Source organism: Phaethon aethereus, assembly GCF_964289735.1.
Source record: "Phaethon aethereus genome assembly, chromosome: 1".
Taxonomy (NCBI): Eukaryota; Metazoa; Chordata; class Aves; order Phaethontiformes; family Phaethontidae; genus Phaethon; species Phaethon aethereus.
Window position 1 is genome coordinate 139,018,756 of NC_138575.1, and position 12,516 is coordinate 139,031,271.

The 12,516-nt window shown below is 36.8% G+C and overlaps 1 protein-coding gene across 2 annotated transcripts in view; it reads left to right on the forward strand.

Annotated features, from left to right (window-relative positions):
• The window catches only part of MID1 (midline 1), a gene marked incomplete at both ends in the record, with an annotated part of 100,730 nt that overhangs the window by 1,642 nt on the left and 86,572 nt on the right, over positions 1-12,516 (forward strand). The window lies entirely within an intron of this gene.

Below are 12,516 nucleotides of genomic sequence, written 5' to 3' on the forward strand. Positions count from 1 at the left end.
CCCACAAGTTACGGAGGGCAAAGCTTATCTGTCAGCCTTCTCAGTTGGAATTTTGGAGGTGGAAAAAGAAGCTGAATTAATAGGTTTAACTGGAAGGGTTTTCTTAAATACCCTGAAACCTTCAGGCAACAGTATGTGGCTGCACACATGCCTGTGGTAACTTTATGTGAGTGCAGGTGAAATCTGCATACACATGCTGTGTGGGTTTTCTGCCTCTAAGCATGTGCAAACATGCCGATCATATTCTGTGATTATTTTAACATAACGAAAGACACTTCTTTACCTGGACCTCATAGCTTCCTTTCGTCTCTCGAAGACTTTTTTATTTACTAAGGAGGAGTTGTTACTCCTGCTTTCGGGTTTTTTTTTCTAAACTGGTTTGTTATTTTAATAGGTGGGAGTTTAGTCATTGACAAAATGGGACATGGATTATAAATGTGAATAGAAGGTGCCTGGATTTACAGTACTTTTCAACAGTCCAATGCTTTTATATCCTTAACAGGTGCTAGTATTTAGTAAGCTAACAGTGATTTAACAATTGTATTGTTTATCAACTTTATATGAGTAGGAATGCACTACTTACTTAACATTAAATGCCCTCAGAATTAAATATTAGAGAAGTATATTTTTGAGGATGTCAATAAATGTTAAACATTTCTTAGTGTTTGTCTACTTAGATATGGCAAGTCTTGAAAGGAGACTTTAAAATACATGCATCTTCTCCTGAGATCTTTGACTTTGTATTGTAGATAGGAAAAAAAAAAGTAGGGTATTTTTGCATGATCTCTGGCTTTTCTGTGCCAAGATGCCTAAGGAAACTCTGAATGGGTATCTCAGGCAAGCAACATTGACGTCAGAAGTTACACAATTTGGCTAACTTGGCAGAAGCCTAATAAAAGTACTTTCTGCCAGCCGCCTTGAAGAGTAATTCAAGTACTAATTTAGTGGTTAGCATAGGCCTGGGTCGAATAACTCTTTCCTTATAATGGCAGCTCCTATCATTTTTTATGATATCTGTACAATTTTTTTTTTGAGATGTGGAATGTTTGTACCCAAACTACCTAAAAGTACTTTATACAGATAATTATTAACCTACATAAAATCTGGCTCCTATCCCCTTTGGCATGAAGGCAGCCTATTTCACTTTGCTGATGCCAGCGATGCATCAGTTATGCCAGCGGTTATGACATGTTTATACTCGGAGCCCGGGAACAGTAGGCCAGGTGGTTTCCATTCAGATCCAGCATCCATTCTCTGTTCATAAGAAGGTAACCTGAAAACTATGTCTTTCCTTTCCTCACTGCCTCTTCAATCCCAGAAATTTGGGCTGTTTTATATATCAAACTCCAAGAATGAGAGTTTCAGTTCCATAGACTGGCATTTATCCCTCAGGAGCAAACGCTGTTCACACCAGCATTTGGTCACTGAGAGGCAAGAATTTCAGGTCCATTTTCACATTCAGGTGTCCTCCTTCATAAATGGCGGTATGACCTCTTGAGTCATTCATTGGTCATGCTGCTAACGTAATTCTTAGGTACGGGCTTGCAGATGGTCTTTGTTAACTTACAGATAATACACATGCACCATGGGCAAATTCAGTGTTCAAGAGGATCAGAAAATGCTCGTCTGAAAAAATGGGTTGTTGCTTGCTATATTGCTGCTGTGGATTTTTAATATACATGGGGTTTGATAGATAGGCTACCCAAATATTTAAAAAAATTCATAAAGAATGAGCATGCAGTAGCCAACAGTATAGTGGATTCATTTTAAAAAAGCGTGGATAGTTGTGTCTTTAAAGAAGAAAAGCAAAACCGCTTCAAGTGACACTTTCTTTATTGTGGTTTTCTTTTTAAATCAACACATTGTTGATGCTAACAACAGTAACTGGTGTTGCTCTGGGTGTCAAGCTATGCTAATTACTTGCATTCTCTTCCAGCAGTGTTACTAATTATATGAACAATATCTCTCCCTTCATTAAGCACAGGACAAAAGATGCCGTTACAATCTAGCTCCTTTTGTGGCAACAATGAAACCCCTTAATTAGGAGTTCTGTACACTTGTCCAACAGAGGCACCTATGCTGGAGTGTGTTACACAGTCAATGTAATAGCAATCGTGGACATCTGAAAATGAGAAAGTGTTTTCCTTTGGCAACTACGGCTCCAACCCTGAGAAGTGCTTTTCTTTCTCAACTTCTACTGGGGTAGAGAGGGTTGAAGGTACTTGTGTTCTTCCAGGAGCGGTCCTTTCTTGTTCAGTTACGCGACCACATGGTATACGTTGGCGCTTATAGTTGTTTTAGTGTTTATAGCTGTGGTGTTGGGTTTTTTTTAAGTAGCTCGTAGACAGATGCGTATTAAAAATCAAGAACCAATAAACCATGACCAAAACAGAGAACAGAAACTATCCAGAATTTATGAGGTGGTGGTCAAAACTGTGGTATAAATTAGAAAGAATTTTTAGCTACATAAACAATGAGAACTTTAAAAATAGAAGGTGCAAATTCTTATATGTAGCCCACCATATTACGTCAAAGGAAATATTTATGGCTAATGACTTTTGATATTGATGCTTTGCTTTTTGACTGGTTGCAATGGAAAAGACAATTGAAAAGTACCTTCGTGTTTTTCAGAGAAAATTCATAAAACTACCATTGTTCTAAAGATGTACTTATAATCAAGAAAGTGGTAAGAAAAATTAAAAGATAAGATTTATTTTGAACAAGAATGAATATTTTGGGGAGAAATTACAAGATATAGATGGAAAGATATTGCTCATTTAATATTCGTGAAGAGCCATGAAGAGATGTAACAAAAGAGGAAGATAGATGGTAAACCATATTTTTAAATAGTGTAAAGCCAGCATAACCCCACTGAAAGAAATGTTTTTACTCACCTTCATATTGCCTGCTAATTTGGCCATGGATGCATATATTCTTGCAACAAAGTAATTTCGGCACAATTTTTGTAATGCTTGTCAAGAAAGATCTTTTGTTGACTTGAACTGCTGTAGGTTAGCTGTGGTTCTCCATGTTTTTGTTTGAACCTTATTAGTGCTGACGTGTATTGGGCATGTTTACGAAGGCAGGGCAGTCCTCTGAATGGCGCTCAGCTATTCCAGGAACAAAAGGGAGCTGCTTGTTTGTGTGGTTTTCACCTAGGCTTAGTGGCAGAATTGATACACCTCCATCTTTCCTACACTGTTGATTCAGGATGCAAGGATTCGGTTTTCTACGGTGTGTCAATTCAACTATTCATAAATATTTTTTTGGTCGGGAGCAGCCATAAACTGTTTCCACATAGGGAGAACTGCATTCAACTTTTATAAACCTACTTTGACTGTGTTAAAGGTAGGAGACTTCGTCAAGTCCACAGCTTCTGCAAATAGAGCGTAAAAATATGTCTGCGTCCCTGCTATGTGTATTATGAATTAAAAAACTTCTCATATGCAAATGTCTTCACAGACATACTGGCAAAATATGTGTTGAAGCTTTCAAACTATTTTTATTTGGCATTATTTTGTAGTTGCAGCTTGATCATTAATTGGTATACCATAAGAAGCCAGCACTTACCTACTTACAAATCTATTCTCATACGGTGGGGTTGACAATGCGGGAACATTGGTTACTGGACTTACATATAAATATATCGTGCACATATATGTAAATATGTGTCTATATACATTTTATTAATTTTATGTGTATATTTATAGGGTATGTGTTAGTATATGAAGGCAATACTACACGTGTTTGTATGTATGCGTATGTAGACTTGTTTGTCTAGCATAGAAATACAAGAAATTTCTAGTAATGTCTAAGTTCATGAATATCTAGAATCTTCAGTTTGAATAAATACATGTGTGCCTATATTTTAAGTAGATATGTACAGTTTTATATAGAATCCTAGAATCATGATTCATGAACTTAGACATTAGTAGAAATTACATGTATTTCTATATATGTGTAGGTCAGTAAAAATATATTTGATCACATATATATAAACTATACATTAATTGTTTTACTTGGTATCCATTTTTAATATTACATGCATATATTTTTTTAGTAGCTGAATATTTTCACATCTAAACTTATAGTTTCCCTGTGTACCCTTGACTTTACTAGCTTGCTATTTAATGGAAGATATCTAGCTTAAAAAATCCAACTGATATGTAAAGACATAGTATGTCAGTGTTACAGTGATATGTGTTATTAAACATTTAGATAAGTGGCACTTCCCCTTACATTGTACTTCATAGATTCAGTGTGTAGAAAGTTACTTTCTATAGTGCCAGTTATGCAGGTTTAACGTATAGTTAAAACACTATCCAGCCTGACAAAGTGTGGAACTTGAGGACTTTCCTTATAATTAGATTATTTTTAGATTAGATGCAGCTTGATATTATTATTAGATTAGATACTGCTTGACACATATATGTGTATTAATTTTTAATGAAATTAAAATTATGAATGGTCATATCTATTAGTACAGAATATTATCTGATATTACTTAACCCAGAAATAGATTAAAAAAAGTAACTAACTGTCTGTACTTCACTATTTGCAAAGATCAAAAAATATTAACTTGTTGCATGGAAGAGGATCAATGTAGGAATGAATTATTTTACTACAAAAGTTTTCCAGCTACGCTTATTTTATTACATTACTATATAGACATTAAGGCAGACATAGAACATTCTCTCTTTAGTCTAGTGTTATCTCAAGTGGCTATGTTTCCTCCATCTGATATTTCCTTGGTGGAGTTTAGAAGGGTAATAGAAAATGTCAATACAGTAATAAGAACATTAGTCCTTTGCAGGGGGGTGGTGTGGTTGGTTTTTTGGTAAATTTTAGACTGTTTTAACATAGTTTGAAGTTCCTTGTGTTTATGACTGTGGATAATGAACTATGACTTTACAATAGTTACAAGTACTATGAGACTGGTTTTGTTTTATCTACCTAATATCCTTTAAATAATATGTCATATTTTTTTAAAACAACTTTCACAAATTTAACAATTGGCAAGTCTTTCAAAAATAGTATTTATTTCCTTCAATACTATTTATTTCCTTCATTTTTTTGTGAAAGTGATGGTGTTGAAGGCATAATCTATTCAGGAAGAACAAGAGAATTAAATAAAATTGTAAATAGTACTGCATTATTATCTTTGTTCTCATGATTCTGGTTTCCAGGGAAGCCAAACTAGGCATTAAGTAAAATCTATTTTCATTCTTTTCCATGGATCTGGTCCAAACTGTTCAGATAATGGACTTGAAGTCCATGTTCTAGCTCTGAATTTGCTTATTGTAATGACCTCTTGACTGACCCTTCATTGCTTATATGTTTTTAGATAACATGATGCTTGAAAGTTGGTGGTGGAATATAACGCACAACAGATACTTCCTCAGAAAAAGAATTTGCATTTAAACAAATGATAAAGCAATAAAAAGTAAAGCAATAAAGCAAATGAAGCAAATAAATGAGGTTAAAGGCAAATAACTAGCTGTTTTAGAACACCGGGCACAGGTTGACTCATTGTTTAGGAAAAGTAGTGTCTGCCTACCAGTGTAACAAAGATAGGGTTGGTAACAGGAAAGGTTACAAACAAGTGACCTTTCAAAAGCAGAACACTTGTGGGTTTTAGCATAACAGTACATTTTCTTACAAAAGATCAAAAGAATGACTAAGCTAATTCTTTCAGTGTTTTACCGGGGAATGATAAAACTAATTGGGAGAATATGGCTAAAAACACTTACCGTGGACAGTAGGCTACAACTCACACTCTTCGGTGGCATTGAGAGGTGTGTGGAAGGGTATGAATTTGTATGTCTATATGTTAGGTATGTGTATTCTGAACTTATTTTAAGGTAACCTTATTTTAATGCACATGTTTTTAAAAAATGTGACAGCAAATACATTTTCAAAGATGAAAGTGGTTAATAGCATGCTTTAAATAGGAAAAAACCCACCCCAAAACCTGGATGTAAATATCTCCCAAATAAGCACTACAGAACACTCAATATTCAGATTTCTCTCAAGCTTTAATTTAATATGTTAAAATTCTCCATGAAGAGAAATCCAAATTACTTTAACTCTGCCCTGTAATGACACACAATTATAGGAGCATGATTAAAGCATTTTAGTTCTTCATCTTACATTGAACAATTTTCATGACCTATTATATTTTTTTTCATATTGTCTGATCTTAGAACACAAATCCAGCAATGATCCCAGTACACTACTTTCCATTTCAGGCTTTACAAGTGTACATCAATTATTATTTTCTTTGGCCCTCTTTTCTCAGCAAAATGTACACTTCCTAGCAAAATGATAACACTTGTATGTATCCTCAGCACTGTAAAACTATACATAACAGTATGTTATGTATAACATATTGGCTCATAACAATCAAAAACAGGGCCTACTTTGGGAAGCCTGAAGAGTCCATGGAGAGGGAATCTCCTCCAGAAGGTCATGGACTGGAAAGTTGTGTTGTGTTGCTAAAGCACACTTTGGACTCAAAGCCTGATAAGTGTGATAAGATTGTGTGTTCCCTCTTTCTCCCATCTATATTTACCTCTCCCCAAATCCACCCCCTTATCTTCCCTTGGCATCCCTTGAGCCTCCACGCAAGAAGCCTTTTCCTTTGCTGGGAAGGACACTGTTGCCCCTGAGAGCGAGCACCCAGACCCAGGATGTGGGACGAGGTGATTCCTGCCCTTCACAACTTTCACGTCTCGTTTATAATGTGCTCTCGCAAATGAGACAGAGCCTACTCTGTTTTCCAGTTATCTAAAGTCAGTGGAAACTGAAGGAGGAGCAAAGAAAATGGAAAATTAGATGATTTTATCATAGTGTGACTATACTGAGTTATTCCCAGACCTTCTGTAAATTCTTTCTTAAGCAATTCTTACCCTTTTACAGTATAAATGCCTAATTGAAAATGCATTGTCTCCATCAGTAGAATACTTAAAACATGTTGGGTAGCTAATAAATAATATATTGCTGACTTTCTTGATAACGTGCCTTGACGGTGCCAGCAAGATTGCTTTTTATGATAGCCTTTTCTTTTTTAATTTCTGCAGGCTGAAGTGGAAGTATCACTTGTTTTCCAAATTTCTGCTTTGTGTGGGCTGTTGGCTCTGCCTGTGCAATATCCCAGTTTATGACTGTGGAAGGGGAGCATGTGCAGGGTTGTTTTAATGCTTCAGATAAAGGCACTCAAGGGACTGGAGCTCTGAGCTGCCTCTGTACCTTACAGGTCCCCTCGGTTAGAGCTCACCAACTTGATTTCAGCTGTCCCCCATTGCCAAGACGTGAGACTTTGTTGTAGCAGCCATTGCACCGCAAAATGTAGAAAATTCTGTGCTGCCTGCTAGGTCCTGTGTGTTTGTACACATACTTTGTCCCCTCTGAAAGAGCTCTGTGAGATTCTGAGTGCTGAAAATTGGAAAGGGAAGAAAAAGGGACAAGCACTGAGTCCACAGTCAGAAGTATAGTTCTGTGGAAATATTTCCCCATCCATCCTGAGTATGACAATATTGCACTTCCAGAACTTTTCGGCTATTTGCGTGTTTGTATTGAATGCATGTTTCAAGTTGCATCGATTTGTCTTTGAAAGCAACGGGTTTGGTGTGGGTTGTTTTTTTTGTTTTGGTTTGGTTTTTTTCCCATGCTCACATTTGCATTTTCAGAGAAATTAAAATCTCCTGCCAAAATGTAATCTGTCTACTCTTTTGAAAATTTGCAATTTCAACTTCCTTACAGTATGTTGGCCAGAATAGCATAAAGTAGTTGTATGATCCTTTAATTATATATTACAGTATAAGAGGGATCAAATTCAACACAGAGGAGAGATGTAACTGGAGTGCCCATGGCTAGGTTTTTCCTTTTGCAATTTATCTGTTCAATTAGGTATGATATTGAGAATGATCTTCTAAACTACAACAGAGCCCTTATCCATAACCTTTTAGTGGCCCATAGAACACTGGCTGTAGAAACCAAATGCTGAAAATTTGAAAAAACAAGGATAGTAGAGTAATATAGAATATGCAACTCCATATCTATATGGAAGTTGAGTATTTTTTAAGGGGGGAAAAAAGAAAAGGAAACCTCTGTGGGCATTTGTGACTTTGGAACAGACAGTATTCCACTGTACTATCATCTCTGCCAAGCATGTCTGTAAAGTACAGAAATGGTTTTACTTAATTTTACTATGGTAATTCCCAAAGACTCAATTAAAAAAAAAGTCCTGTAATATAAGATCTTGTACAAGTACAGTACATTGTACTTGTACAATTCCCAGCTTCAAGGAATATTCTTTCAACTGTGCTTAGAGGAAAACATGAAAGCAAGAATGACAGGTACGTAGAAATTTTACATGGTCACAGTAATATTCAGGCGAGCTGATGGCATCATGTAATGCGTAAGATTAAATAAGAAAAAAGTTCAAAATTAATGGAAGGTTAATTAAATTAATATTAGCTGGTTCGACTAGTCAGCAGAGGCAATAGTATTTGATTTCTTACAATTATTCTGGTTTGAAATACAATAGCCTCGCTCCCCTTGTCACTACGCTGAAAGGCCTGGATTCTTGTGCCTTTTGTTTAGGCGGAGAGGTCCCAGTGCAACTGCTGGCTCTGTATGTCCTGTCTTACGTGCCAGTCTAATAGAAAATCAATTCTGATGTCCAAAATTGATGTTAGTACACTGTTACAACAGTACTCTCTACTGACTGAAATTTTACACTCCCTAATTTGAAAAAAGAAATGAAACATGGGAGATTCCAATATATGAAAGAATCTCTATTACGTGAGATAGAGATTCTCTTCTATCTCTTGTTTCAGCTTTTATTTCTTAATGAAATTATGGTTTTGATATCACATTCTTTTTCCAAAGAGTAGTCTAAATAAAATGAGAATAAAAACCTGTTATAAGGAGAAGAGATCTTTCATGTAACATATGCAATAGCTCATATAAATGACAATAAATAGTCATAAAATGTATACTCTTTTCTTAAAAAGCTAAAAAGTACAAGGCTCACCAGTTGTGATAAATCATTATTAATACCAGGACAGGTAAAGATGGGAGCAGCAATCTGTTGTTAGGCTGAGTAAAGAGGTGAGAGAGAGAGGAGGACAGAGTTCTTGGGTCCCGAGGCTGATATCAGGGTGGGATTATTAATATACCTCTTGTTCAGGGGTAGGCCTAAAATCATAAGCCACCCCAGCATTTTTTTCTGTATTGTTTCCTGTCATTCCACCTGTAATACACACACATTTGGAAATATGGACTTTAAAAACATTAAAGTTCTATTTTTGTCTCAGAAGAAAAACACTAACCTGTCCAGCTACAAGTAAGCTGGAACACCTTTCATGGCAGATAGTACTGGAAGATTTCTTAGCACGCTCGGAGTATCAGAGCTAAAGGAAGCAATGTCTAATCAGGTCTAGGAAATCTTTTAAGATTTGAAGCAGATAAAGCAAAAAAAATTTAAAAGTACTTCCCAGATCAAAATAACCTGATTTTTCTCTTTTCTTTAAAAGTACAAACACATACGCAAACACAACTTAAGGCTTGCCATAAACAAAACATAAGACTTGCCAAAGTCTCCTGTTTTCTCTATGCAGATTTCATGCTACCTATGAATAAAAATGTCAGTTCAAGCTTGTAATATCTTTGAATGTCAGAGAAGTTTTCCTTATCTAAGTCTAGCTGAGTGATAGGTAAAATTAGTTAAAGGTAAAAAAAAAAAAAAAAAAGACATCCTCCTTCATTAACTATCAGAGAAACAAAAACATCTCGTGACAAAGTAAAAGAGAAGAACCGGAGCTGCTGTACTGGTTATACAGATCAATGTTCTTTTGGTAAGCATCCAGTGCTTTACTCCAAGACCGGCTGGCAGCTGCTGTAGGTTCCTGTGTTCCAGTAGCCTCCCCACTGAAATTCAGCTCCGTGCTTCTGGAGACGTACTGGCTGTTTTGAAATGTGAGGCTGTGCACCCGAGTTTTGTTATTTGCTATCATACAGTCAACCTTTAAAAGAGATTAAAGACAGGCAGCTGTTCACAACATATTTGTCTCATGGTAGAAGCATTAAGCAGAGTTGTGAGGCTGTAGCTAAGACAGTGTGTGCAAACTTTATCTCCAGATTGTCAGCAGCATATGGAGAATATAACTCATTCAAACTGAATTTGAGCATATCTATCTTAATAATAAGTTACTAAAGAGAGGAACACATACTGATCACTGTGTGGATGGTGCTTTATCTGAGTAGGTATTTAAATGTTTTATGTGAGGCCCAAAGACTCTAAACACATGCATACAAGAAATGCTTTGAAGGAATAATTGAGGGAACTGTTAAAATAATACAAATAATATAATAATAACCGACTTCATCGGTTCTAAAAAAATTAAAATTTGCCAAGCCAAAAATAGATGTGTCCAATGCCTTTCCCAATATATCAAACCTGGCTATATTATGTAAACTATAAAAGTGGAAAAAAATATGCGCAGATGTGCAAGAGAATGTCAGAGGTGAATGCTTGGGAGAGAGAGACCCTGTGTTTTTCCAGTAGTCATGACCTCCTGGTCACTAATGGTCTTCCTTCTTCCCCTGGGTAGATGGCTGCTGGGGCAGTGGGTCACTCCAGGATGGACCTACCAAGGCCAGGGCTCTCCCATTGCACGGGGTGTTCCTCAGCTTGGCAGGAGCGAGCTGCATTTGCGCTTCTCTAAGTGTTTGCTGTTGGAAGGCTAGTACTGAGGGTTAAATTCATCTGCACATTGAAAACGCTGCCATGTGAGGGAGCTCCTGCCTTGAGGCCCTTCTTCATCCCAAGGGGTGATAGGTGCCCACTTACCAAAAGGACCCACTCGAGATGCCTGGTGAGGTTATGCAAACTTTGGGTGAATTTATATGATGATGTCATCTTTTTCTTTCATGTGCCTTAAGTATGAGCAGGCGTTGTTCTCTCCCTTGTATTTGATTACAACTTTCAACTTAAAAAACATGCTGCAGCTCGGCGGGGAAGAAGCGTTATATTAGACATACAACAATGTTTTCACCCTCTTTTGAGCATTTCTTACCATCACTCTTGAGGGAAAAGTGACGTTTCCACTCAGATCCACCAATTAGAGCAGCAACCATGAAGCCTTTTTGTGGCTTTTACGTTGTCTTTCCCTCTGCTGAATTAGCTTTCTTTTCAGACTTGGTAGACATGTGCCCCAGCTGTCCTGAAATTCTGATACACTGAAATTCTTATGCAGGCAGGATGCTGTGAATTACTGTAGTTCTTCTTGGGTAAGAATATTATCAGACATTTTTTTACCCCTGTAATTTACTTGATTACTTCCAGCTTTGTCCATATTTATAGAAATTGAAAACCTTTGTCTGAACATAGAGTGAATTACTCTAAGTAATACCACCTCTTTAGATTAATTAGTTTAGATTCTTGTCATGTCTTTTGTTAAAAGAGGCTGGGTAAAGGAGAAAGGGAAGACTAGAAAAGTGATAAACTAATAAAACATTTTTTGAACACCTGAAACCATTTAAATGAAGCCTGAATTCTGGGTAGTTTTAAATCAGTTTGCATGTTCTCACTTGAAAGCAGTGTAATTTTTCTGCCAACCAAATTACTACTATACTTTAGGAAAAATCAAACAACCAAACAAACAGACCTAAGCAAACAAAACTGATCTGGAGTTCTGTTCTTAAATCTCTTGATGCTGAATTTCAGCACTGTTAAAGTCAGTGAAGCCTTTAGATTTTAATGTGTACAATATTAAAATAATTTTGAATAGATTAGGAGACTATTTTAGTCTAATTGTTGCCTCTGTTGTGTGCAGAGTTGAGTGTTTGCAGTATAGGGGTACAAGTAAATTGTTGGGTTACAGGTAAAGGATTGCCACAAGTTACCAATTCAGATGTGGGAGAGCTGTGTTAATGGTTGGATTTGTTGATCTTGAAAGTCTTTTTCAACTTCAATGATTCTGTGTGATTCTGTAATGACTCTGCTTATGAAATGTAAATGTCACTCCAAGGAAGAAAACAACAGAAGAGTGAAGGGGAGGACGCTTGGGTTTTACATTTTTTTTCTGACATATTCTAAGCATGGTCGGAACCCCAGTTCACCCTGAAGTTCAAGGCAGGAGTGCCTCATTGAATAACTCCTGCCTGCAGAATGGGCTCTGAATCTGCTGTCACGTGTTTTCCTTGGAGGAGCTTGTTTCCTTCCTGAGGAGGTCTGCAAGGTCAGGCAAATATCCGATCTGGGAAGCTGCCTGTCTCAGGGCTGCTCTCTCTGAGTCATTATTTCTACAGAAAAATTCACAGGGAAAGTCTGTCAGAAACCCTGGAGTGCAGCTAAGTGCTTCAGCAATGGGAAGCCATTTTAAACTGGGCATGCCAGGTAGAAAATTGTTTTGGAGCTTTGGGGTTTTGTTCTCTTACATAGAACATATGTAATTTCAGTAAGAACTTGGTAGTGTGAGCATAAGGCCTCCTGTCCAGTCTTAAAAATCT